The sequence below is a fragment of the Sminthopsis crassicaudata genome, chromosome 6, assembly GCF_048593235.1.
Source record: "Sminthopsis crassicaudata isolate SCR6 chromosome 6, ASM4859323v1, whole genome shotgun sequence".
In the NCBI taxonomy this organism is placed as follows: Eukaryota; Metazoa; Chordata; class Mammalia; order Dasyuromorphia; family Dasyuridae; genus Sminthopsis; species Sminthopsis crassicaudata.
The window spans coordinates 232,724,535-232,751,379 of record NC_133622.1 but is presented as its reverse complement, the minus strand read 5'-3'; the positions used below and the strand labels follow the sequence as shown (position 1 = coordinate 232,751,379).

The 26,845-nt window shown below is 42.1% G+C and overlaps 1 protein-coding gene across 3 annotated transcripts in view; it reads right to left on the bottom strand.

The window, feature by feature from the left end:
- Nucleotides 1-26,845, bottom strand: part of LOC141546856 (1-aminocyclopropane-1-carboxylate synthase-like protein 1) — an 82,859-nt gene that overhangs the window by 35,486 nt on the left and 20,528 nt on the right. The window contains exon 2 of one of the 3 annotated variants that reach the window (XM_074274993.1): nucleotides 5,286-5,398. The exons of 1 other annotated variant lie outside the window; for it this stretch is intronic. The gene's annotated coding sequence lies outside the window, so the exon portion shown is untranslated. The remainder of the gene's footprint in view (nucleotides 1-5,285; nucleotides 5,399-26,845) is intronic. One more of the 3 variants, XM_074274994.1, reaches the window with a different exon arrangement.

The window sequence follows — 26,845 nt, the reverse complement described above, 5'->3', positions numbered from 1 at the left end:
TGAACTAGAGAATTGTTAAGTACCGACTTAGCACTTAGTAAGAACCTAACATGATTCCCTATCGCAATGAGCTTCCTCAATGCCTAATTTTTAAGTCTTACTAGAATAAAGCCTTTCACCATTTCTCTTCTCCCTGCCCCATCAGACACGGCCTGATCTCCAAAAGCACTTTCTGTTGTGTCTATTGTAATGTCCTTGCCATGGCTCTAGACATCTGATTCCATGGGATAGAAAGCCCCTGATGAAGAACCGTCCTCCACCCTTACAAATCAGACTCTACTCTGAAACTCAGAGTTTTTGCTTGTTTGTTTTGTGAGGTCCAAGGTCAAATAGCTAGGAAGTATTAAATGTCTGAGGCAGGATTTGAATTCACGTCCTCCTGACTCCAAGTTCTTACTCGTCTATTGATAGAGCCCCCAAACTTACAATTTGACAGGCAAGCTTGGGGCACAATGAGGTTGTGACTTGCCCAAATACATCTAGTATGAGCCAGATCTTCTTCTCTTTATTTTTAATTCATCATATTTTGAGCAGTGAATAGAGCACCAGCTCTAGAGTCAGAAGAATGTGAGTTCAAATCCAGCCTCAGACACTTAACACTTCCTAGCTGTATGACTCTGGGCAAGTCACTTAACCCACTTGCCTTGCAAAATAATAATAATAATGATGATGATGATGATGATGATGATAAAACAAGCATTTCCATAACAGAGTATAATTTAAAAAGATAATTGCACATGTAACTGCAAATCTATTATGCACAACTTGCTATTCCTTTTAAATATCTAATAAAGTTATTTTGGAGGGGATGTGGAAAAATTGGGACACTCATTCATTGTTGGTGGAATTGTGAATCAAAGTGCCATAATGTCTCTCTCTCTTGCATTATTTCATATATTCTTGTTCACTTGGGTTTCAATCCTGACTGACTTTTCATGACCCCATTTTGGGGTTTTCTTGACAAAGATACTGGAATAGTTTGCCATTTTCTTTTCCAACTCATTTTACAGATGAGGAAACTGAGGCTAACACAGTTAAGTGATTGCCCAGTTTCACATAACTAGTAAGTGTCTGAAGTCAGATTTGAACTCAGGAAGATGATTGTAAGCCCAGGTCCCTATGCACTATGGTACCACCTAGCTACCAAATTATTTCATATACACACATGCAAATTCTCTATAGTTTTGTATTATCTCCTTACTGAATTTGGAGCTCATTGAGGTTAGGGACAATATCTTCTATCAATTTTGTATTTCTTTCCCCATTCCAGGACTTAGAATTCTCTGCACTAAAGCTATAACTTAAAAATCTGAAAAACAGAGACATACTGCATAAAAGACTTCAAATCAACTTTGTAATTTATAATATGGAAATACAAAAAGTAATTACAACCCCCCCCAAATTAGTTACTATAATATAATAGCTCTTGGCTGCTGAAGAAATGCACATGTTAAATTTTTGTACCTTTAAATTTTCAGCGCCCTGGAGCATAGCCCCATTGCTCTGCCTTAGTTCCCTAGTTATAACTCTTCTCTGTACTTAATAGTCACTTAATGAATTGTTTGTTAAAATATACTTCAAAAATCTAAAGAAGTTCAGACACCTCAATCATACGGGGTAGAGGTATTAGACTCAGGACTGGAAGGTGACCCAGATTTCATTCTGGGGTGCTCAAGGCAAATCCTATCAGTTTCATAACTGCGCCTCAGGCTGGCAATGAACATTGGGCATGGGCCAAATTCCTGTGAGTCATTCATTGTTGAATGTGAACTCTTCTGGTTAAATAGTATAGCTCTTGTTTCTACCTTAATATTTGCAACCTGTGATTGTTAGCAGAGTTGTGCTATTTTTATTCTTATTTTACAAGGGAGGAAACTGAGGTTCTTGGAGATGAATTTGGAGTCAGGAGACCATACTCCCTGTGTTCTGGGACCTTTAACAAGTAACTCAACTTCCAATGCTTGCAACCTGTGATTGTACACAAAGTTGTGTTCTTTTATTCTTATTTTACAAGGGAGGAAACTGAGGTTCTTGGGAGTGAAATTCAGAGTCAGGAGACCCTACTCTTTGTGTTCTGGGACCTTTAACAAGTAACTCAATTTCTGCAGGGCTCAGCTGCTCCAATGATCTCAAAGGTCAATTAGATGATCATTAGCTCAATTAAATTAGCTATAGAGCACTGATCTGGGAGCCAGGAGGCCCTTGATTCCAATCCAGTTTCTGATATTTACTAGCTGTGTGACTGGGCACTTCATGTAACCGCTCTGTGCCTCAGTTTCCTCATCAGTAAAATGGGGATAATAATAATATCTACCTCCTAATGTCAGGATAAAATAAGGTAGCATTTGTAAAATGCTTTGCAAACTTTATAACACTGAGTGCTAATTGTTATTATTAATTATCCTGTTGAAGAATAGAATTGGGATTTGAACTCATATCTTAGGCGGCATAGTGCATAGAGTGCTAGACCGGAGCCAGGAAAATTGGGTTCAAATTCAGTCTCAGATACCTCCTCAGTGTGTTTCCTAACTTATGAAATGAGCAGGAGAAGGAAATGGCAAACTAATCTGGTGTCTTTATTAAGAAAACTCCAGATGGGGTCACATAACATGACAGAACAATGACTGACCCAGCTAGTAAATGGCAGAACCATTACTTGAACCTGGATTAGCTTCCAGGATTCGAAGCAGCAGGATTTGAACCCAGGGCCCCTGTGCTCCATCCTCATGTTCTCTCTACTCCACTGCTCCCTCCAGAACAGAAAAAAAAGCAAAAACAACCAAAAAGTCCCAGACTTCCATGTCCTCAGAATTCTTGGCCCAGGAAGGGAATTTTCCATAGGGACTCGGCCTGATTTTTTTAAACAAAGAGTGATACTGATTTCTCTTTGAGAAAAGCTTGGGATAAAATCACCCCCTCAAGGAGGCCAGTTTCCAAGCTGTGGGCGTCCACAAGGGAGATGGGGATCTGAGTGGGGGGAGGCCGGAGAGGGAGGGGAGAGGAAGGGGAGGAAAGGAAACTTGTCATCCCTCATCAGTCTAGGGATGACAAGGGAGGAGCTCAGGAGGATGCTGAAGGGATGCAGAGGCTATTTCAGTTCACAGGTGATCCAGAACATAGCAATAAAAGTATAACAGCTGGCACGTAGATATGCCATGGGGGCAGCTGCGTGGCTCAGTGGTTAGAACGACTCATCTTTCTGAGTTCAAATCTGACCTCAGACCTTTCACCCCGTGTAAAATAAGCTGGGGAAAGAAATGGCAAACCAGTCCAGTGTCTCTGCCCAGAAAACCCCAATGAGATCAGGAAGCGTCAGACACAATTGAAATGACTGAACAAGTATATGCCGTACATTGTGTTAAATCCATTCCAAAGATTACCTCATTTGGACCTCCTGGGAGGTAAGTGTTAGTATTAGCCCCATTTTATAGATGAGGAAACTGAGACCAGAAAGTGGTAGTTTTGTTGTAGGTCACATCTTGAGTCCAAGGCCTCTTCCTTTCCCATTGCGCCAATGAGAGGCAATGAGAGGGCTTCGGGGTTTGCTGTCATGAGACTTTGTCTGTTCATGAGGGGACCCCGAGCATGGGGCAGGGTGGGTACACTGCCAGACTTGGATTTGAATCTTGCTTTTCAGCGGTACCATTTAGCCATGGGCAACTCATTTAACCTCAGGTCCCCTAGCTGTAAATGGCTTAATAATACCCAAAGCGCCTTCCCCGTCAGGCTGTTCTAGGTCCCACGAAATGCAACTATTAAGAGGCCATATAAATGCCAGGAATCCTGATTTCCAGACTCCCCCAAGCACAGGCTGGGTCTTTAAAAGGGGTGGGGCCCTTCTATAGTGTGTTTCTGAGGGTCCCAGGGAGGAACCAGCCCCCCGCCCTCAAATGTCAAAGATGGTAACGATGATGGCCAAGTAGGCCATGTCCACTGCAGGCTGAGAAAGGGCTTTGTGTGTGCCACCTGAGCGCCCCTCCGTCCCCCATTGTAACTTCCCTCTTTTGGGTCACCTGGGAGATTTGGGGCAAGCCACATCACCCCTTCAGGTCGCATTTCCTCCTCTGTAAAATGAGGCTCAATGGTCTCTGAGGCCCCTTCCAGGCCTTGATCTTGATGGCAAAGGCAAGGAAGCGAACAGCCAAGCTGGGGTTTTGAGCTCCAGATGCATTAAAGGAACCTTATCGGCAAACACGAGTGGAGATTTGTTTCCAGATAGTTCAGAGAGAGAACAGAACAAAAAAGGGGTCCTTGTGGTGATGGGGGGACTGTGTCAGGAGAGGAGAGAAAAGGGGATTTGGAGGGAAAAGACTTTCTGAACAAGAGGGTAGGAGGGAGACTATCGAAGACATCCCTCTGTAGAGGGTCTCCTGAAGACAGAGTGATGTTTATGGGGCTGTAGCTGGTCAATAATGATCATTCAAGATCACAACAGGGAGGGGGGGGAGGGTGATAAGAGATCATATTTCTAGAGCACGTTACAGCTTCAGAACCAAGCCTTCTAGCTCCAAATCTAGCCTTCTTTCCTCCACACTGAAAGAAGGCTGGGCCCTGAGTCCTAGCGGAGCGAAGCCCTTTTCCAAGCGGGCCATCAACTAGGTCTGTCCCACTAACAGCTGGGCCAGTTGGCCCCAGGTAGAGATGAATCCTGGCTGCTGGACTGGCCCTATGGAACAGGGGGGTAGGAGGAGGGAGGGGAGGACCCAGCAGAGCTCTGCCCCTTCCCCCATCTGTAGCCACCTCTCTCATCATCACTGGGGTCCACAGAGCTTTCTTGAATCCCCTCCAAGTCTTATTGTAATTTTCATGCTCTATGTCTGGTCACTGGGACAATGAGAGACAAAGAGGAAGAGAATCAGCAGGGTTTTCTGACCCCCCAAAACCCCCAGTAGGAAATGGGAATGGAGTATGGGAGGCACAGCACCTGGGTACTGAGGAGAGCTGGGGCAGTGCAGCCAGGAGGAAGAACCAGGGAGATTTGGTAGAAAGCCTGATGGAGAGCCACCGACTGGGGGTACCTGAGGGAACCCTGAGGGTGGGCTGTGGGAACTCAGAGAAAAGAACAGAGAAGTGTTAGAAAGCTCAGAGATATTCCAACAACAGGCCTGCCAGAAGGGCGAGTAATATGTCAAATGCCCCAGAAATATGTGGGGCTTCTCTGTGCCTTTCAAAAAGAGGGATAACACCTCTGTAAGAATTGGGGCAGACAGGGGGAGCCGAACAGAAAGCTCCACAGGAATGAGCAAAGCAGGACCCTTACCAGGTCCTGGCAGGACACTACTCACCCAGGTAATGGTCCACATGCTGTCTTTAGGGAATGTGGGGAGCTGCAGGGGTGGGGTCTCAATTCAGGCTAGCACTGGAGTTTACTCTGTATAGATACAGATAAATATCCTTCCTGTATTCAATAAAGACTGCCCTATTTGTAATGCCCCACGAACCCTAGTGCTTTCCTAGAAGATGAATGCGGCCCTTTTGAGGGAACATCATGCACTGATGTTCCCAGATGTCACTTGGCTGGGACTCCAGGGTTCTCTGACACTCTCCCTCCAAAAAAAAGATCCAGAGAGAATTTATGAGAAACCATTTCCAAATTCACATCTAGGTTATCATATTGGGGGGTGGAGTGACACTAGGGTCATTATTGTATTATTATTGTATATTTTAAGTAACATACAAATATTGTATATTATATTGTATATATATTATATATAATATACAATATATAAATATTTTATATTTTAGAGAATATACAACTATTGTATATGTATTATATATATTACATATAATATACAATATATAAATATTTTATATTCTAAGGAATATAAAACTCTTGCATATTATAAAGAATATACAACCATTGTATATATGTATTATATCTATAATATATAATATATAAATATTTTATATTTTAGAGAATATACAACTATTGTATATGTATTATATATATTACATATAATATACAATATATAAATATTTTATATTCTAAGGAATATACAACTATTGTATATTATATTGTATATATATAATATACAATATATAAATATTTTATATTTTAGAGAATATACAACTATTGTATATGTATTATATATATTACATATAATATCCAATATGTAATTATTTTATATTCTAAGGAATATACAACTCTTGCATATTATAAGAAATATACAACCATTGTATATATGTATTATATCTATAATATATAATATATAAATATTTTATATTTTATGGAATATACAACTATTGCATATGTATTATATATATTATATGTAATATACAATATATAAATATTTTCTATTTTAGAGAATATACAACTATTAGATATGTATTATATATATTACATATAATATACAATATATAAATATTTTATATTCTAAGGAATATACAACTATTGCATATTATAAGGAATATACAACTATTGTATATATGTATAATATCAATATGATATACAATACATAAATATTTTATATTTTAGAGAATTTGTATATGTATTATATAATATACAATATATAAATAGTTTATATTCTAAGGAATATACAACTATTATGTATTATAAGGAATATACAACTGTTGTATAAATGTATTATATATATAAAATATACAACATATAAATATCTTATATTCTAAGGAATATACAAAGAAATGAAATGAATTGGTCAGTACCCACACACAACTACACATGCACATGTGTGTGTACACACAAATCTCATGAGGGTAAGAAAAGACAGTATTATACGTTGTTTGAACACAAACTCAGAAATTCTGACTTCAGAGCCCAGGCTCTTTCTGCCACCCCAGCCTGCCCGTGATTTCATCACTGCATCTGAATTGTAACTGCAACAGTCTAAGTACCTCAGAGAAAACTAGCACTTCTCCAGCACCGGCCCCTTCATCTTTCCCCTGGCCTTGGGATGGCGTGGTACCCCAAAATGGCACAAACAGGGACTTCCACGTTCTTTAGCTCCTTGTTTTGCTCTGAAACTTTGATCCCATCAAATTCAATAAGTATTTATACCTAATTATGCTTAGTTTATGCAGATACAGATACAATGAAATAGTCCCTGCTCTCAGGAAGCTTACTTCCTAGAATGAGGATGCAACATGTTAAAAGATAAAATTCATGGCATGTGCCACAGAATGCAAAGCTTCCGATCTACTTCTCGTCCCCAGAAGTGAATGCAATGCTCTGATGTAATGTGGCCAGGACAGAGAGTAAAGGATCATCTCCTTAAACTGGGAAGTTCTATTTTTCAATTCAACCCAAGATCACATTGACTTTGTCGGCTTCTTTAATACGCTATTGGCTCATATTCAACACATAATAATAGCCTGTTACATTTGTAAAGTTCTTTACAATTTACAAAACACCTGCTTTATTCATCTCCTAGAGTGGGAAGGGTAATTCCCATAGAGTAATAATTAATCATGGCTTATATTTGCATAGAATTTACAACCTTTCAAAGCATTTTTATATTTATTTATCTATTTGGTCTCATAAAAATACTGATGTTCAAGTCTTATTATTCTTATTTTTACAAATGAGGAAACCGAGTAGGGCAAATGACCAATGGCTCTTCATGAGAATCCCAGCTTGGGCACTATGCTGTCCAGGACAGAACTGGGAGCTTGTTCTGAATGGGTATCACTATTTGGCTGTTCCAGTTTTCTTAGGGTTCAGATACAACTCTGGGCACTTTAAGATTAAGGGAAACTCTGGTTTAGTAGAACATAAACTCCCCGAGGACAGGAATGGCTCCAGTGCTGAGTACAGGATCTTGTAAATAATAGGTACTTAATGAATGTTCTTTTAATTTGTCAATCCATCTAGATATAGATATGTATTTAAGTATCTATTTATCTGTCTATATTTACCTGTCTATTCATCCATTATCTCTCTTTCTCTCTCTCCCTCTCTCTCTCTCTCTCTCTCTCTCTCTCTCTCTCTCTCTCTCTCTCTCTCTCTCTCTCTCTCTCTCTCTCTTTCTCTCCCTATCCAGGGATCCATCCACCCATTTATCCATCCAGCTAGCTAGCTAGCTTACTGTCCATTCATCTATCTACTATTTAACTATCCAATTACCCATCCATCTCTCTTATCTGTGTTATCTCTCCCAGGTAGAATGCAGACAAGGACAGTTTCACTTTCATCTTTGTATAATGAGCCTAGCATGGTGTTGACTGATTGGATAGGGCAACAACAAATCTAGATTTTTTGTAATGAATTATATGTGTCTGTAACTGAAGAATCATCCTGGCCAGAGAGACTCCCCATGAAAGGTAAGCCATCAGAAAATGACATTTTTTGGCCATAGCAACTCATGGATCCACTTACTTTACCATGAATCTACTCATCTAAATTGTAGTGAAGTTATAATCTGTGTCCACGAAAGAAGTGCCTACACTATAAAATAATTAACCCAGACCATAACTAGGATGGGACCATGGACCTTTGCCTCAGAGACTGAAATTCAGAGAGCACAAAGATTGAACATCTGCATGGCTGGTCAAATATAAACTCCCCTAGAATAATTGTCTCAATCACTTTTGTCTTTGAGTCTTCAGAGCCTAGCACCAAGAAGATACTCAATACATGTTTATTGATTAATTGATTGGTTTAAAACTATGGAGAACTAGATGACAAAGGGGACAAATTTGGAGCTTTGTAGAACAAAGACCTAAAATCAGATCCTTGCTTCAGTTACTAATTGAGCAAGTCACCAACCTAGGCTGCCAGGTGGTGGAATTGGAGGAGGAAGATGGGAATTAAAACCTTACCTCTCACACTTAGGAGCTGTCTGACCTTGGGTACATCCCATAACCTCTGTCTTGCCTCAGTTTTCTTATCTTACTTCCCAGAGTAAACATGAGCTATTACGTGTTTGAAACTTTAAAATGCTATAAAATATAATTTTTATTATTATTTATGATTATATTATTATTGTTATTAGTTACAAGAATTCAGAGCAGATTTGGGAAGCACCTCCACTGCCAGCAGCAACGACATGTTAGCTCTTGCTGGTATTCATTGAATTGGCGAGTGTGGCCAGAATGCCCACTCTTCTGGGATCCCAGTGAGCTCTCCAGGGCGGCTACCATTCCACTAAGGGCCAAATTGTGGGAAACCCAGCTATCTCCCATACCAACCATGGCAACCAAGCCAGCCAAGCTAATGAAACAGCAGCAGCCACTATAAACAAAACACAAACATGGCTTTTTCCACTCCAGAAATATCCCAGGAGAGCCCAATCCCACCCATCCCCTGGAACAACAACATGCTGACATTAATCCAGTTGGTTCCGAGTCCCGGTGGCTTTGGGACCCGTTCTAACCCAAATAGAACTGAACATGAACCTTCTTCTAGGGTTTCCTTCTTCCCTTGTCATCATGGGGGTTCACTGGTTGGAGAAAAGGCTCTGTGAGATCTGATGCATAGGGAAGAGTCACAGAATCATGAATTCATTGAAAGCATAATCTGGAAGGAGCCCTAAACATCTCTTTGATTTATAAATGAAAGTATTGAGATTCAGAAAAGGAAAGTGAATAGTAAAAAGCTATTTAGTGACAAAACTCCGATTCAAATCTAGATCAAGTGAATGTAAGATGATTTTTATTTTCAATTTTTGCTACACTGACATGTCTGAAATATAGTTTTTCTTTTTGGTTTGGTTTTTATATTTGTCCCAATTCTTGTGCTACAGAGACAATGATTCTGCCCCCGTATCCATAATATAAGGAGCCTTCTGAGATTTCAAAAGTGACTTCATATCTATAGATATGACACTTCTGGTCTCCTTCTGTCAGAGGAATTTGGGGATAAATCCAGGATTCTGGTTAACAAACCAATAAAAATAGCAGCATTCTTATGGCATTTGTAAGCATTATATATTATTATAGTAATTTATAATAAAATATTATATTAATATATTATATATTACAGATAAGCATTATAGCATTTAAAGGTTTTGCAATAATAATAATTATAGGAACGGCCAGGACACCTGACCTCTCTCTCCTCCTGTTTTATTGGGAACAAGTCACTTCTTACTGGACCTCACTTTCCTCATCTGCCAAATGAGTGAGTTAGATTGTCTCTAAAGTTCCTCTGATGTTCCGTGTTCTATGTTCTAAGGCCCCTTCCAGCTCTAACACTGTTTTCTATATTCTCGAGTCCCTCTCAGTTATAAGCTTCCATATTCCATGATCTAGATCTCTGATATTCCAGGTTCTAACATTCTATTATTATATGTTCTAAGTTCCCTTTCAGATCTCCCTTTTGGGTTTTCTACTCTTCTGGCTCTGATAGATGATGCTACCTGTTAATTCACATTATTCTTCACCTCAAATGAAGGTCTTGGAACCTTAACCAATCCACAGGTATTCCCTAAGGGTCAGCAAGGCACTTCCCACCATGCTAAACAACAGCCATGATGCTCCGGATTGACTGGTCGCAATGTGCTTTTCCCGAAACCATCTCCTGATCTTTTTTCACTCCCAATCAAGTAGGGATCCTATTTCTATAGCATGTTCCAGCTCCCAGAGTGATCCCCTCAGACCTGTGAGGTAGCTCACGGCTTTTCCAGAATCCCTCCCAACAGGAGATTCCCTCCAAGCTGTTTGCATCTACCTTTGGCCGGCCAGACCATCCTGGCCCAGGGCCCCGCTGGGAGGCTGGGCACACAGTGTACACAGGCCCCAAATCACCCTTCTAAACATAGAAATTCAGCTTTGTTGACGCCACCACCCAGGAGGGGGCTTGGAGACGGTTCCAGCGATCCTCTGGCATTTCTTCCCTTCCTCACTTTCAGCCTTCCTTCCTAAATCTTACAAAGTACTTTTGTGTCACCCCATCTCCCTTTCAACAGCTCCAGAGCAGGTTTCAGGCCTGTTAACAAATAGTCGTTTGGTGTTCATAACAATACCAGAGGAAACAGGGGGCTCCTTCTTAGTGGAGGTCTTTAAGCAAAGACTGAATGACCCCTTGTCAAGAGAGACTCCTTCTCTACTAGAGAAGATTCTTGTTTATATTTTATTAGTATATAATACTATATATTATTATATTATATAATTATATTATATTTTACAATGTTATATAATATATTATTTTATATACTATTATATTGCATTTATTATATTACATGATATTATTTATTATATAGTATTATTGTTATATTACATGGTATTATTTATTATGATATATCATTTATTATATAATATTTTACAATGTTATATATTATTTATATAATATATTGTATTTATTATTATATTACATGATATTATTTATTATTACATGGCATTTTATATGGTATTATTATTGGTATTGGTATATGGTATTATTTATTATAATATATCACTTATTATTATATAATATTTTACACTGTTACATAATATTATATTGTCTTTATTATTATATTACATGATATTATTTATTATTATATGGTGTTGTTTATTATATTATATGGTATTGCTTTTATGATATATTATTGTATTATATGATATTATTTATTATCTTTATCCTTGTTTATATTATACTCTCCTAGCTGTCCCTCTGACTCACTCCCCCTGGTCCATCCCATTGCCATGCCAGTCCCCCATTGGAGTTCCCTCCAGTCTGGGATTGGGCCCAGGCCAACCGTGGCCTGGTTTTCTTTTTGGTTGGGCTTCTGACTGTCCTAATATCACCACTATTCCCCTCAGGCCTTTGCTCCACCCCATACCCTGACCTTTTTAGTTCTCTTCTACAAGCCACCTTCCCTTATTAGAATGCAGGCTCCTTGAGGATTCTTTTAGCTTTGTATTTGCATCTCCCCCATGCTCGACCCAGGGCTTGTCACATAGGAAGCATGTAATAAAAGCCATGTCACCACCTTACACACAGTCTCTCCGTGTTCTCTCTGTGTACATTCTCTCCCTCAATTTGTGTACCTCAAAGCGTACCCCATGTATATATGAGGAGATCCTTTCCTGTTACCTCATTTGCTTTGTTGTTTGATTAAATGTCTTTTGTTTTGAACAAATGTGATCAATGTCAGCCCACTGGTGGGAGCTCATAAACTATGATTAAGACTTGTCCCACACAGACTTCCTGAAATCTAAGGTTTTTTTATGGTGGTCCTCATTTTGTGACAGTATGTCAGACTCTATTAAGATATTAGCAAAAAAAGCATCTCCTGTGTACTTTCCTAATCCTCGGTTTCCTACAGGATCATAAGATTTAGAGCTAGAAAAAAGCATCCCATCTCTTCATTTTATGGATGAAGAAACCGAGATTTCCCTGGGGAGACAAAAGTCTCACCCAGGGTCCTCTATAAATGACAATAAGAAGATATTAGTTCTCTCGCCGGACTGTTGTGATGTGCTTCATAAATGTCATATTGTCGTTGAATTAATTTTGACCACTGTTATTACTATCGTTACTATTATAATTACTGCCCAACCTCCTGCTGTCCGCTCCACCCTTCTTGCCAGGCAGATGTTGAGCAAAGAGCTCAAGTGTATTCCTTCCAGAACAAGACACTTCCCTGCTTCTCATTAAGGCATCCATTCCCTAATTGTTCCAACTGTGGGTTCCCTCTCTGGTGGATAATTATCCTTTTTTTTTCTTCCCCAAGCTGATCTACAGAAGGCAATGGGACCAGGGCTGTGTGGGCGGGGAAGGGGGGGAGCAGGAGGGGAGAGCAGCATCTTTATTTCTGTCAATGGAGGAAGCAGATGCAGGATGAAAGAATAGTCCGTTGAAGTCAAGATTCGAGAGTATTTATGAACCACAAAAAAAAAAGAAAGAAAAGAAAAAGAAAGCCCACCCTTAGTGGAAACTGGGACACCTGCCTGAAATCAAAGCTTCGCTAGGATTTCGGGGAAAATGCTCCCACCAGCTTTGGTTGCGGGGAAGCAAGCCTCCTGCAAAAGGGAATTCTAAACATAAAGGCTGGATAAATTTAACACCCTTCACCACCAGCTAACAATAAAACCAACTAATGCATGCTCCATGCTCCTTGGTTCATTAATTGCAGTGGTTCTTTCAAGTTTGCAAAGTAATCTACACATATTCTGTCTCATTTTGAAGCTCAGGCAATGCTGTGGGATTGTAGCTCTTGTTATCCTGCTTTCCAGAGGAGCAAACTGAGCGAATCCGAGAGAAGGGAAGGAACTGGGCCCAAAGTCTCTCTAACAGAGCAGAGTTCTGTGTCACCCCTTCCACTATTCTATGCTCCCCTTGGTCCCGCTGTTAATAAAGAAGGGTGACAGAGAGAGGGATTGTGGGAACTGAGTGTGGATCACAGTATAGTATTTTGACTCTTTTTATTGTTGTTTAATTGCATTTTTTTCTTTCTCATTTTTTTGCTTTTTGATCTGATTGTTCTTGTGTAGTATGCTAATTGTGGAAATAGCTTAGAGTCAGTCAGGAAAACCTAAATTCAAATTGGGCATCAGATACCTACTAGATGTGAGACCCTGGTCAAGTTTTTTAACTTCTGCCTGCTTCAGTTTCCTTGTCTATAAAATGAGATGGAGAAGGAAATGGCAAACCACTCCAGTACCTTTCCAAGAAAATCCTAAATGGGATGATAAGAGTCAGAACAAGACACTTCCCTGCTACTCATTAAGGCATCCATTCCCTAATTGCTCCAACTATGGGTTCAGACATGGCTGAACAGCGAGGTCCTTGAGAGCTATTTCTCTAGCGTCAAGTGCAGCACCATGCTTGTAATAGTTGCTTAATAAATATTTATTGAATCAAATTGAAAAGAGAAATGCAAAACTGATTTCAAAATGAGGGTGAAGAAGTCCATGTTCTAGGAGAGGCCGACGGCAATCATGAAGACTTCATCAGCCGATGGCAAGGCCCTGTGGTACTTAGGGTATGATCCAAAGTCCAGAGCAGGGTCTCTTCTTAATTGTTCTCTCCACTGATAAAAGTCCATTTCAAATTGTTCAGCCACTTGACATCACCATGGACTTTGGGGGATTATGATCAAAAAAGGACACTGAATAACCAAGGGGAGGAGAAGGAAAGCAAAGACCTTGACACTACAGTGGGGTCCATTGATCAGACTTAGCAAATTGTGGGGTATAAATGGGATTTATTGGGCTAAAAGAGAAGAGTTAAGAGAATCTGGGAAGCAAATATAGACGAAGAAAGAAAGGAAAGAAAAAAGAAATGGGGAAGGGAAGAGAAGGCAAGGGAAGAGAAGGAAAAGGAAGAGAAGGGAAAGGCAGAGAAGGGAAGGGAAGGGAAGGGAAGTGGGAAGGGAAGGGAAGTAGGAAGGGAAGGGAAAAGGGAAGGGAAGGGAAGTGGGAAGGGAAGGGAAGTGGGAAGGGAAGGGAAAAGGGAAGGGAAGGGAAAAAGGAAGAGAAGGGAAGGGAAGGGAAGGGGAAAAGGAGGGAAGGGGAGGGAAGAGGAGGGAAGGGAAAAGATGGTGCTTGAAGGACTTGATTTCCAACTTTGCCCTGAGAAGGAAAGTACCTGTTCAAGGTCAATACAGACAACATGGGCTGCTCATGTTGGCTGTATGGATCATGTTGGCTGTACTGACCTTGGACAGGTACTTTCCTTCTCAGGTTTCAGCTCTGGCACCTATGGGAGGGGCTAATTGGCTTTCAAGGCCCCCACCCACCCAGGGCTCTAAATCCTTGCATCCTTCCTGGTCCCCGGAGCTGCAGACAGCTGGTTTCTAGCTGCCAGAGGGAAACTTTTGCCTTTAGGCTGGAGAATGTCTGGCCCTGGGAGATCAGCCTGAAGCCAGGGGGGCCTTTTCTCTCTCAAATCATTTCAAGTAAAAACTCAGCCTCATGGGAGCCATCAATCTCCAGGAAGGGGGTGGGGGGTGGGGGGGCCCCCAGCAGCCAATGGGGCAGGGATCAGAGATGCTTAATCAGGCTCTGTACACAGTGAGGCAGAAGCTGTTCTGGAAGGAAAGGAACAAACGTGCAAGATCTGAGTTCCCCAGAGGCCCGTCTGACACCCCCTCCCTCCACCAGCTCTGAGGGACGCCAGGTAGTGACAGACTCTGGCCTTGTATGGGCAATTTTCCTCCCCAGTCTGGCCCCGATTGTCAGGGCTGCGTCCAAGATGGAAGAAATAGCTATTTTAGACAGAGGAGGAGGAGGAGGAGGGGTCAGTGAGCGCGCTCTCCCCAACCTCCTCTGATTGGAGAGCTCCCTCCCTCCCACCCTTGGCAAAAGCCCCCTGCCCCATTTGACTCAGGGAGGGCCTAGATCCTGGTTCCAGGCTGGCTGTGAGGGGGGGGAGCTCCCCATGACAGAATGCAACCCTCTCTGTGTGCAAGGAATGGACCATTAGCAGGAAGCAGCCAGGGAACCGAGGATGCTCACTGCCATCAGACTCCAGGGTGAGGGCCCATCACCTTACAGATGAGGAAACTGAGCCAGAGACTTTAGATGAAGAGGCTGTGGGCTAGGTGGCCCAGGGAGAGAAGCCAGGGAGACCTGAATTCCAATCCTCCCTTTCTAGTTCTAAGATCCAGGGAAAGTCACCCTCTCTCAGACTCAGTTTTCCCATTTGTAAAGTGGACTATAATAATAGCATCACTTTTTAGGATGATGATTGAGGAGCAAATGAGATAATGTAAGAGAAATATCATGTAAACATTAGTTATTATGACAGAGGGGCAGCTGGGTGTCCGGTCTGCAGGCTCATCTCCCCGAGTTCGAATCTGACTCAGAAGCTTCCTAGCTTTGTGACCCTGCCTGCCTCAGTTTCCTGTAAAATGGGCTGGAGAAGGAAATGGCCAAGCCCTTCAGGATCTCTGCCAGGAAAAGCCCAGATGGGGTCACAGAGAGTCAGACGGACTGCAATAAAGCATCATGATTATTAAATGGTTTTCCCAGAGTCACACAATTTTTAATGTCTGATTATAAGTTCTAAGCTCTATACCACAGTGGGAATTAACGACTGAAACGCACCTCAGAACATGGGACACATTGCTTGTATGTAAGGGATGACCACTCTCAAGGGGCCATTGGATTTTCAAGGAGCACGGTTCAATGCACTCCCACTAAGTCTATGGACTTCTCCCAGGAGAGAGTAAGCGTCTTGAAGTCAGAGTCTGTTTTATTTTAATCTTTGTTTCACAGCGCCTGTCAAGTTGGCAATTAATAATTGCTTACTAATGATTAATTAATCAATTGATGCTTACTAATAATTAATTAATCAATCATTGTTTAATAGCCAGGATTTTTATCGTGCTTAAAGATTTATGATATTTCCACAAATATTATCTTCAAAACAATAAGCTACTTGCTCATTACCTTCATTTTTGTAGAAGGGAACAATCAGGCAAAAATTGACTTGCCCAAAGTTACTATAGCTAGTAAGTGTCTGAGGCTAAATTTGAACTCTAACCTTCCTGACTTCAGGTTCAGAGACCCCAATCAATGGAATGCCCCAGTGGAGACCCTCCTCCAAACTAAAGTGGAAGCAGCCTGGCCTCGGAGAGTAGAGAACAGAGTTGAGGCATTCCAGGGATGTGCTAGATCCAGGAACCAGCTGCAGAGAGCCAATTGTTAAATTTTCGGCATGAGTATTTACACATTGGCAAATGCCACAAATCGGGATTTGATTTATTATTTAAAAAGCAGTGAGAGAAACCTGAATAATGCAGATTAAGCTTAAATGAGTCCCTACGTATGTGTTTTTGGTCTTGTTGATGTTTCTGGAGAGCCAGTTGTTAAATGTTTACCAGCAGCCCCCTGCCATTAGTCCTTAATCATTCACTTCATTGGAGGCTTGTCTTACCATTTATTCTTTGAAAAAGAAGCAATTATGGGTCCTGATACATGAACCCTACAGAGAAGCTTTATCGCAAAGGAAGCTGGGCCAGGCCGAGGGCAGCCGTGACTATTGAAAGACAAGGAAATGGCCAATGGCCCCATCTTTCTTGTAAGAGCATCAGACCTTGTCTACTCCCCTGCCCCTTATTTTTTGATGCTCCACAAAAGGGCAAATGTTGGTACCCTGAGGCAGCAGGAGGCAGTGAAAGGAGTCTGGATTCTAGAGAAAAAAACATCACAGATTTAAATCTGGAAAGGACCTTCAAGGCCATCTAGTGCAATCTCTTCTTATTATAGACTAGGAAACTGGATCCCAGGATCCCAGAGCTACTGCTAGGCCACTGAGTCCAGTGCTCTCTATCCAGCATGCTGAGGTTCAATTCAATGTGGCACATAAGCAAGTGGTTCCACCTCCCTGCGCCTCAGTTTCCCATCCTGTGAAATGGGAAGGCTGGACTTGACTAGCCATAAGTAGCAAAAGTCCGAGCTTAGGATCGAACCCGGGCTGCAAACCCAGCATCCTTCCCTCCCGTTTTTATGTTCACTGATGACATCCTAGACAGGCAGAGGGCCCAGTCCTAGGGAAGGACTGCCAAGACCCAGGGGAGCCCTCCTGATTAGATCTGGAGGCAGGTCTTGGTTTCCCCATAGCCCCTCCATTGGGGAATGTAGCCCCTCCTTTGCACCCCAGCCAGGCCCGGGGATCCGCCTGGGTCAGAGAGGAGCGGCTCAGGCTCCGTGGGATGAACCCTTCTCGCAGGGCCAGAGGCCAGGGCAGACAAGGAGGAGGAAATTGCTTGATTATCTGGCTAGTAAATAGTGGAGGCCCTGCCTCTCCCAGCTGGGTGGTCCACTCTAGGAGCCCAGCATGCCTTGGGTGAGGAAGTCTCATAGTTTGTTAAACCATTAGCACTTCCAGAAACCTCAGAAATCCTAATTCTAATCCCTTTGTTTTTTTAACAGAAGGAGAAACTGAGACCCACAAGAGGCAAGTGTTTGGATCAAGAATTGCTCGTCTACCCTAAACAAATGAAATATCAAGTAATTTGGAGGCAGGAGAGGGGAAGAAGCTGGGAAGAAGCCTAGAATCGGCCCTGAGAGGAGTTAGGGAGAAGGTGTCTGGGAGCTGGGGGCCCCAAGTTGCTCCTGGTGTGCAAAAATGCCATTCAGCTCCCCAGTAGTCTGGGCAAGTCCTCCGCTCTCTAGAGCTCAGTTTTCCTATCTCTGAAGTGGGGAGATAGACCACGTGACCTTTAAGTTCCTTTCCAATGTCAGATCCCAAGAATATCAATTACTATTTCTTGGACTGGGTGGCGTCTGGCTCCAGATACTTCAATATGGCCTTTCTTTGAAGATATCCAGGAAAAACAAAGAGATCATAGCAAAGGGGAAAGGACCCCCTGGGCAAAAATGTTTGTGGCAGCCCTCTTTGTAGTGGCAAGGAACTGGAAACCAAGTGGATGCATCAGCTGGAGAATGGCCGGATAAATTAGAAAATGTTACTGTGCTTTAAGAAATGATCAGCAGGATAATTTCAGAAAGACGTACATGAAATGATATGGAATGATGTGAGCAAACCCAGGAGAACATTGTATACAGTAACAACAAGATAATCTGATGATCAATACCGATCGATGGGACTTTTTTTTAATAATGAGGTGATTCGGGCCAATTCCAATAGACTTGTGATGGAGAGAGCCATCTGTACCTGGAGAGAGGACTATTTTGGGAACTGAATGTAGATCACAACATAATATTTTCCTTTTTTTTTGCTGTTGTTCTTTGCTTGATTCTTTTTTTCTTTCTCATTTTTTTTCTTTTTGATCTGATTTTTCTTGGGCAGCATGATATTTGTGGAAATATGTATATAGACGAATTGTACATGTTTAACATGTATTACTGTCTAGGGAAGGGGATGAGGGGAGAAGGGAGGGAGAAAAATTTGAAACACAAGGTTTTGCAAGGGTGAATGCAAAAAACTATCTTTGCGTGTGTTTTGCAAATTAAAATTTATTACTAAAAATTAATTAGTTAATTGTAAAAAGGAGGATCCAGTGCTTTGGAGGCAGCTTGTTCTATGGTAGACATATTTTTCTGAGCTCGGGTCAGAATTTTCTGCTTGGAAGCTTCTCCATCATAACTACTATCACCACTCCCCCCACTGCTCTTGATTCCACCCTCTGGGGCCCAGACCAGCAAAGTTATTCTCCCTAGAAGTTGGCATTTATATTCCACCTGAGACTTCTCTTCCAAGCTAAACAGCCCCAGGAAGAACGGCTGACTGGGCACCCTGGTATTTGGTGGGTGCCCGCTGTCTCTCTGCCCGCAGGGGGCTCAGACCAGGGTCCTGGCCTTACATAGCCAATCATAATCACAATAGAAGTTCCACTGAGCGTGGAGTCAAGAACACTCATCTTCCCGAGTTCAAGTCCAGCCTCAGACACTTCCTATCGGTGTAACTCTGGGCAACGGAGGTTTCCTCATCTAAAAATCAAGAGGATTGAACTAGATGGATTCTCCTTTCCAGCCTCTGAGCATTGAGCTGATTCACTGACTTCCCAGGTCCCTTTTGGATGGAGCCTTCCATGATTTGGGGATTTCTCTGAATCCCCCCCCTTTCCAGGGAGCTGTGTTCAGGTAGGAGGGGATGCTGACCCCCTCCCTATTATATCAGACCTTGCCACCTCACCGCAGGGGTTCAGCCCCTTCTAAGAGCCACAGTCGGCCCCCACCTGTCCTCCCTGAGCTGCTTTTGTCCTCCCCCTTCGTCTCCCCCTGGGAGCAGTGGGCTGGGTGCCAGGAGCTGCAATTATGAAATCACAGCAGTCAGAGAGAGCCCGCACGTGCGTTAGGGAGCATAATTAGGCAGTTAAACAAGTTTCGCTGCTGGGCAGCCAATCCAGGCAGGGGGTGTTGAATGGGACAATCAGTGGCACCAGGTTGGGGGTTGTGGAGGGCACGGTGCCGAGGTGGGGGGAAGGTGGGGGACTATTGTGGAGATGGCAGCCATCGAGATGGCCTGCCCCCAGTCAGAGCCCCAGCTGCAGCTGCCAAGTACAATGGGCAGAGGGAGAGGGGAATGAGGAGGGCAGAGGGTGGCAGGGATGTGGGAGCTTGGGGCTGATGCTCTGGGCCCAGAAGGCACCGAGAGATGGAGGTGGGGGTGGGGGGAGTGGAGGGGGATGGGGAAGGGGCTCTGTGGTGAAGGGGGGGGGATGGCAGCAGCAGGAGAGTCAGTCCTGCAACCAATGAAGGAGTCCTGGCCACAGGCAAGAAGAGCCTGCTCTGGAGCGGATTGACGTGGGATTCAAGTATCCTTTCCTCCTTGGGCAAATAAGAACTTGCTTTCTTCAATAAGTTTCCTTCTAGCTCCAGATGGATGATCCTTGGCCTCCCTGGGGATCATGAGTAAAAAGGAAGGCGTACCAGGTCCATAAGATTTAGGGTTAGAAAGGTGCCTTAGAGCTCAGATAGTCCCACCCGCTTATGGATGACCCAGTCACAGATTTAAGCCCGAGGCTTGGGACTCCATGGCCAGAGCTGTGGACTGGAAAAGGGTTGGACCAGGATGATGCTTCTGGCCCCGGCCAGCTCTTCTGCCATTCTCTGATCCAAAGGCCACTATGGAAACCTGGACTCTTCCCGTCCCTCCCCTCCAGGGTCCTAATCACAGGAGACTCCCAGTGCATCTGCCTGGTTCAGTCCCCGCCTTGTCTCCATGTGGAAGCTAAGTGGCCACGTTAAATCTTAGCCAAGGTCACACAAATGGTAACTGGTGGAGACTAGATGTGAGTCGGGGGCCCTCACCTAGAACAAACGCTCTTTCCACCCCTCCCACTTGCTATTTTCTCCCCCAGATCGAATCTTGGTCCTCATTTGGTTAGGAGATGCTCTACAGAGAACCTGTCCGATCCCTCTGTCTCAAGTTGGGCTGGAAAGCCTCCGAGCTGGAATTTTCAGCAAAAGGCTTTTATTAAACACAGATTACTATTATGCCTCATTTCCCCATCTGGAAGATGGAGTCAGACTAAATTAACTCCAAGTTCCCTTCCACTCTAATATTCTATGTTCTGACTGGCCCCTTAACTTGAATATTTTACATGCTAAGTCCTAATAGTATGTGTTCTAAGCTCTAAGATCTTTTCTATTTTAATATTCCATAGTCTACATTCTAAGTGGTCTCCTAGTTCAAATATTCTAGGTACTAAGTCCTAATAAGTTGTATTAAGTTCTAAGATCCTTTCTACTCTAATATTCTACATTCTGACAGGCATTTTAGCTCAAATATTCTAGGTGCTAAGTCCTAATAGTCTATGTTCTAAGTTCTAAGATCTTTCTCTGTTCTTCTACTACTTTCTGAGTGGCCTCCTAGCTCAAATATTCTAGGTGCTAAGTCCTAATAGTCTATGTTCTAAGTTCTAAGATCTTTTTCTGTTCTTCTACTACTTTTTGAGTGGCCTCCTAGCTCAAATATTCTAGTTGCTAATAGTCCATGCTCTAAGTTCTAAGAACCTTTCTACTTTAATATTCCACAGTTCTGAGTGGCCCCTTAACTTCAATATTCTAGGTGCTAAGTCCTAATAGTCTAAGTTCTAAGATCTCTTCCAGCCCCAACATTCCATGTTCTATTTTCTAATTTCCCTCTTAACTAAAATATGTTATGTTCTATGTTCCCAGTTCCCTTCGAGCATTGACATCCTCTGTTCTCCCAGCTCGGACAGTCCGTGTTCTAACTTGTACAATCTTTCCAGCTCTAACATTCTATGTTCCATAGGCAGAGATCCCCTTCAGCTCCGACATTCTGTTTTTTAAGGTCCCTTCCTGTTTTAATGATCTATGACACTAAAAGCTTCAAGAATAGCTTCATCCTAGCGGGAACTTCCTGAGTTTCTTAAGCAACTTTTAATCATAAAGCCATGGGGGGGGGGGGGGGAGGGGGCGCCTGTAATAACAAGCCAGGTCAGTAACCCAAGCCAGCTTGTAAGAAGTGACCCTGTAGATCTTCCCAAAACAAACCCCCTAAATGCCCAGCCCATCTCTTTCAGTCCTGATCCTTTAAGGTGTTCCAGATGTCCACTGGAGCAGCTTTCAGATCTCAGATGTCGGAGTTGCTTATAAACAGAAACCCAAGAGGAGAAGGATTGTTGGTGCTGGCTTTCGAGTTTTCCCCCTTAAGAGCAGAGCCGTACACAGATTTTCCAATAGCAATATGTGTTTCCCCTCCAGAGGAGGTGGCCCAATGACCCTGGCCAGTTTCCGCTCAGGGCCTGATGGACTCCACCTGGGCTCCATTCACTCCAGAATAAGACCAAAGAAATTAAACTCTCTTACCGGGTCATCCCAGGCTCAAAATCTATATAGGATCAAGACTTCAGTCCTGCCCTGCTCCCCACGGGCACAGTGCCTGGCACATAGTAGGGACTACACGACTGGTGGCCGGTGACCTCACACTGGATCAGGATCCCTCCCAGCTCTAACATTCTCTGATCACCCCTAGAGGAGACCTGAGGGTCAATGGGAAGGATCGTGCTCCACTTAATTGCAATAATTAATGACGGCACAGTGGATTGAGCGCCAGGCCTGGAGTCAGGAGGACTCATCTTCATCACTTCAAACCTGACTCAGACACTTCCTAGCTGAATGACCCTGGGTAAGTCACTTCACCCTCTTTGCCTCAGTTTTCTCATCTATAAAATGAGCTGAGAAGGAAATAGCAAAACCCCAAATGGGTCATGAAGAATCAGACAGAACTGAGACTACTTAAGAACAAAATTTTAAAGATCATAATAACAATTAGCTTTTCTAACACTGGAAGGTTTGTGAAGCACTTTATATAGAGTCTATTACTATTTTACTTTTACAGATGCAGAAAGTGAGGCAGACCGAGGCTGTGTCATGCCCAAGGTCACAGAGGATCAGCCCCTCTGTACACCCCTCAAGTAGCTGCTTCTGGGCAGAAGGGAGGAGGGGTGACAGTGGAGAACTAGGAAATGTGCACTCACGTTGCCTCCTTTCAAAGGCTGAAATTGCCATAGGTAACAAGCTCTCTCTCAAGGTCCATTCTTCCTCAAGTCGCTTTTGTTAATATGTCGGTACAGGCTGCTCCCGCTAAGCACGCGTATTGTTCCTGGAGGGAAGAACATTCCCTCTCCCTGTCCCCAAATACCAGGAGTCCAACAGAGAAAAAAGAGGGAACAAGTAAAACCAATTCTGCCTCCCGGTTTTGTTGGTTTTTTAAGGAAAATGTTCCCAAATCTCTGGAGAAGACCTTTTACTGGAAATGGGGGAAGGCAGGACCAAGTTAGGGGTGGAATTGTGCAGAGGCACAAAGGGTGGGCTGCTGGCCTTGGAGTCAGGAGGACCTGAGTTCTAATTACACTTGCTTACATGTGCAGTGGGCGCTTCCGGGCCCCTCTCTGTTCCCTTCACCTCCGACATTTCTAACAAGGCTGCCATCAATAGGAAGAGTGCTGGAGTAAGGAAGGTCTGATGCTGAATCCCATCCATGAATACCCACTGACTGTGTGACCCTACATGCACACACAAACAGAAGCTCATCTACATTATATATGTAATAAAGCTTCATTATAAACATTATATCTATAATGTACATAATATATTTAATACATTTCTAATATCTAATGTCAGATGTATATTAGATATACAGATATATATTATATTACCTATTAGAGATATATCTATATCTATCTGTTAAACATATATTATATATAGATACTATATATTTATATAATATATATTTAACATGTCAGATAGATTAGATTTATATATAAATATTTTATAATACCTATATATCTAATATGTCAGATAATATATATTATATATGTATTACTATTATAGATCTGGGTCAGATATATATTATATTGCATATATGCTACATTATATTACATACATGACATATTATCTAATAATATATGTGTGTAATATATATTATATATCATATGTTATATTACATATTAGAGATTAGCAATATTATATATCTTTAATATACATGTATTAAAGATATATATTAGATATTAGCAATATTATATATGTGTGTATATAATATGTATTACATATTAGATATTAGAGATATATATTGTATATATTATCTGGGTCATATATATTATCTTACATATATGATATATTATCTAATAATATATGCATATATAATAAATATGTGTATGTATAATGATATATATATCTAATATACATATATTAGATATATATATTCGATATTAGCAATATTATATATGTGTATATATAATATATATTAGATATTAGAGAGATATGTTGTATATATTATCTGGGTCATAGATATATTATATTACATATATGATATATTATATTGTCTAATAATGTATATGTATATATTATAAATATGTGTGTAATATATTATATTACATATTAGAGATTAGTTTTATATATATATCTCTAATATACATATATTAGAGGGATATATTAGATATTAGCAATATTATATATGTGTATATATTAGATATTAAAGATATATATTGTATATATTATCTGGGTCATATATATTACATTACATATAATATATTATATTGCACATTAGATATTGGAGATATTATATATTATATATATTAAATATCTAAGCCAACAAATATTCAGATTATTTTTTTTATTATTTACAAATTTTTTAAAGTGTAAGCTATGTCTCATTTTCTTCATCTATAAAATGAATTCATTGAACCCACAGACCTCCAACATCTTTTCCAGAAGTAATTCTAAGATTCTGTCAGTGTCTTCTCAAGAATTCTGATCTGGAACACCAAGAGAATCCATGCAGTAGCCGTGAGGCAGTCCAGAACCCACTGCTTCTCGTGCCACAAATACACCTTCTCCTAAGATGGTTAATTGGAAGGAGGAGCGATATGGAAAGGGCTTAAATTTCAGTAAGCTCTGGAGCAGACCAGGAAATCTCTCAAAGTTCCTTCCAAGAGGAAGCACTCATAACCATGCTCTCTCTTTGTTGACCTCTCAATCTAGTCCTTCCACACTTGAATAAATAAAAGAACTTTTCCTGAGTTGTTGCAGCCAAGGTCATTCCCCATCTGGTGCTTCATTTGGGGATGAGCTGTCTCTGTGGTTGGGAAGGAGGCTGAGCACCCTTGCCCGGGATCCAATGGCAAATAAGAGTTTAAATCTCTTAAATCCCAACTTCAAGAGTGTGGCTATACTAACCCTGGATGGGTATTAGTTTATAACTGGCTGAGGGCACGGGCCTGGGGCAGTTAGGGGTCTGGAGTCAGGCTGACTCATCTTCATGAGTTCAAATCCAGCCTCAGATACTTTCTAGCTCTGTGAGGCACTTCACCCTGTCTGCCTCAGTTTCCTCATCTGTAAAAGAGCTGTAGAATAAAATGGCCAACCCCCCGAGGGTCTGCTCCCCTTTTTGCCTCCCTCAGTGGAGTCCAGTCTCCAGTTGACCTCTCCATTTCTCGGGTCTGGGGCTGAAGAGCCTGAAGAAACTCAGGGGGAAGGAGAACAATGGGATGTGACGGGTAATAAAACACACCAGAATGTTCCAGAGGCTGTGGGCCCCTCCTCCAGATACCTTGAACTTCTCTTCTAACATAGCAACCAACTGATTCATGGCTCACGTCTCTTTGGGATGAATAGAAGCTCTGACTCGGCAGGAGAAGCCAGAACACATTCTATTTGTTTGCTGTTGATGCTGTTTCATCTGCCTGACAGGTTCTTTCCTCCTTGTACCTTCCAACACACACATCCACCCACACACATGCACATTCACACACCCACTATGCCTCTTGTTTGGAGCCAATTGTATTCATCTCTCCATCAAGTCCCTTCATATTTGTTCCCTAGCTAAGCATCCTTGGGCAGACACTTGCCATCCAACAACTGAGAAGGTTGGCTGTCAGATTACAAAGCATAGACCCGAAATGGACTTTAGAGACAAATTAGGAAACTGAGGCCCAGAGAGAAGGAGACTTGGCTAAAGTCACTCATTTCCAGGCAGTCTCTATATTGCCCCAGTATGTGTAGTCAGAGGACATAGATCCAAGTCTCAATCAGATTTCTAGCTCTGCAACTTTAAGGAAAACAAAAATTTTCCCCTCTGGGCTTCAGTTTTGTTATCTGTAAAACTGAAGGATTAATTAATTGTTCATATGTGGCTGATTCTTTGTGACAGCATTCAGGGTTTTCTCGGCAAAGATACTGCTATTTCCTTTTCTAGCTCCTTTTTTAGAAGGGGAAACTGAGGCAGAGTGAGGTGACTTGTCCAGAAATACAGCTAGTGAGCATAGGAGGCTGGATTTGAACTTGGGAAGATGAATCCTCCTGAGTTGAGATCCAGCACTAAGGAGCTTAGAGATAGAGGGGGAAAGGGACCTCAGAACCAATCGTCCCATTTTACAGTGGAGGAAACTGATTCTCAAGGAAGAGGTATGACTTGTCATTAGCACTGCATCTGGCACAGAGCAGATGCTCGATAAACGTCTACTGACTGCTCGATTGCCCAAGATGACACTGCATTAGGACATAGTTCCCCCAGCACCACATCCAACTGCACAGGAGGTAGCGGTCCACTCAGCCAAGAACACAGATTGACGCAAATGGCCCCTAAATACCGGGGGTTTCCGTTTTATACTCAGACCAACAAAGGCAACTGAAGCCATTTGTAGATGGAGTGGTCTCAGATCAGCCAAGCCTCGGGAACTTGGGAGACACATCACCAGAAAGTTCAACGAGGATGCAATGGGGGCTGGCAAAATTCCTGTCTTGTCAGCTGTGCTTCGGGATTCATTATCCTCCTAGCAGATTCTGTCAACACAGCCCTCCCCTCCTTTGGGGAAGGGGGTGCAGCCTCCTCAGATGTACTCAGTGTAATGACTTCTCTGATCTCTCATCCATTTATTTAGCAAATGTTTATTGCAAAAACCAGCTCCAGAGTGCTCATTCCTGAGACACATACGAAGCTCGGCTAAGATACGGCTCCTGTCTTTGGGGAGCTAAGCAAGAGAGTTCTTTGTATTTGAATCGTGCTGGACCCTGGAGATAGAAAGCCTGA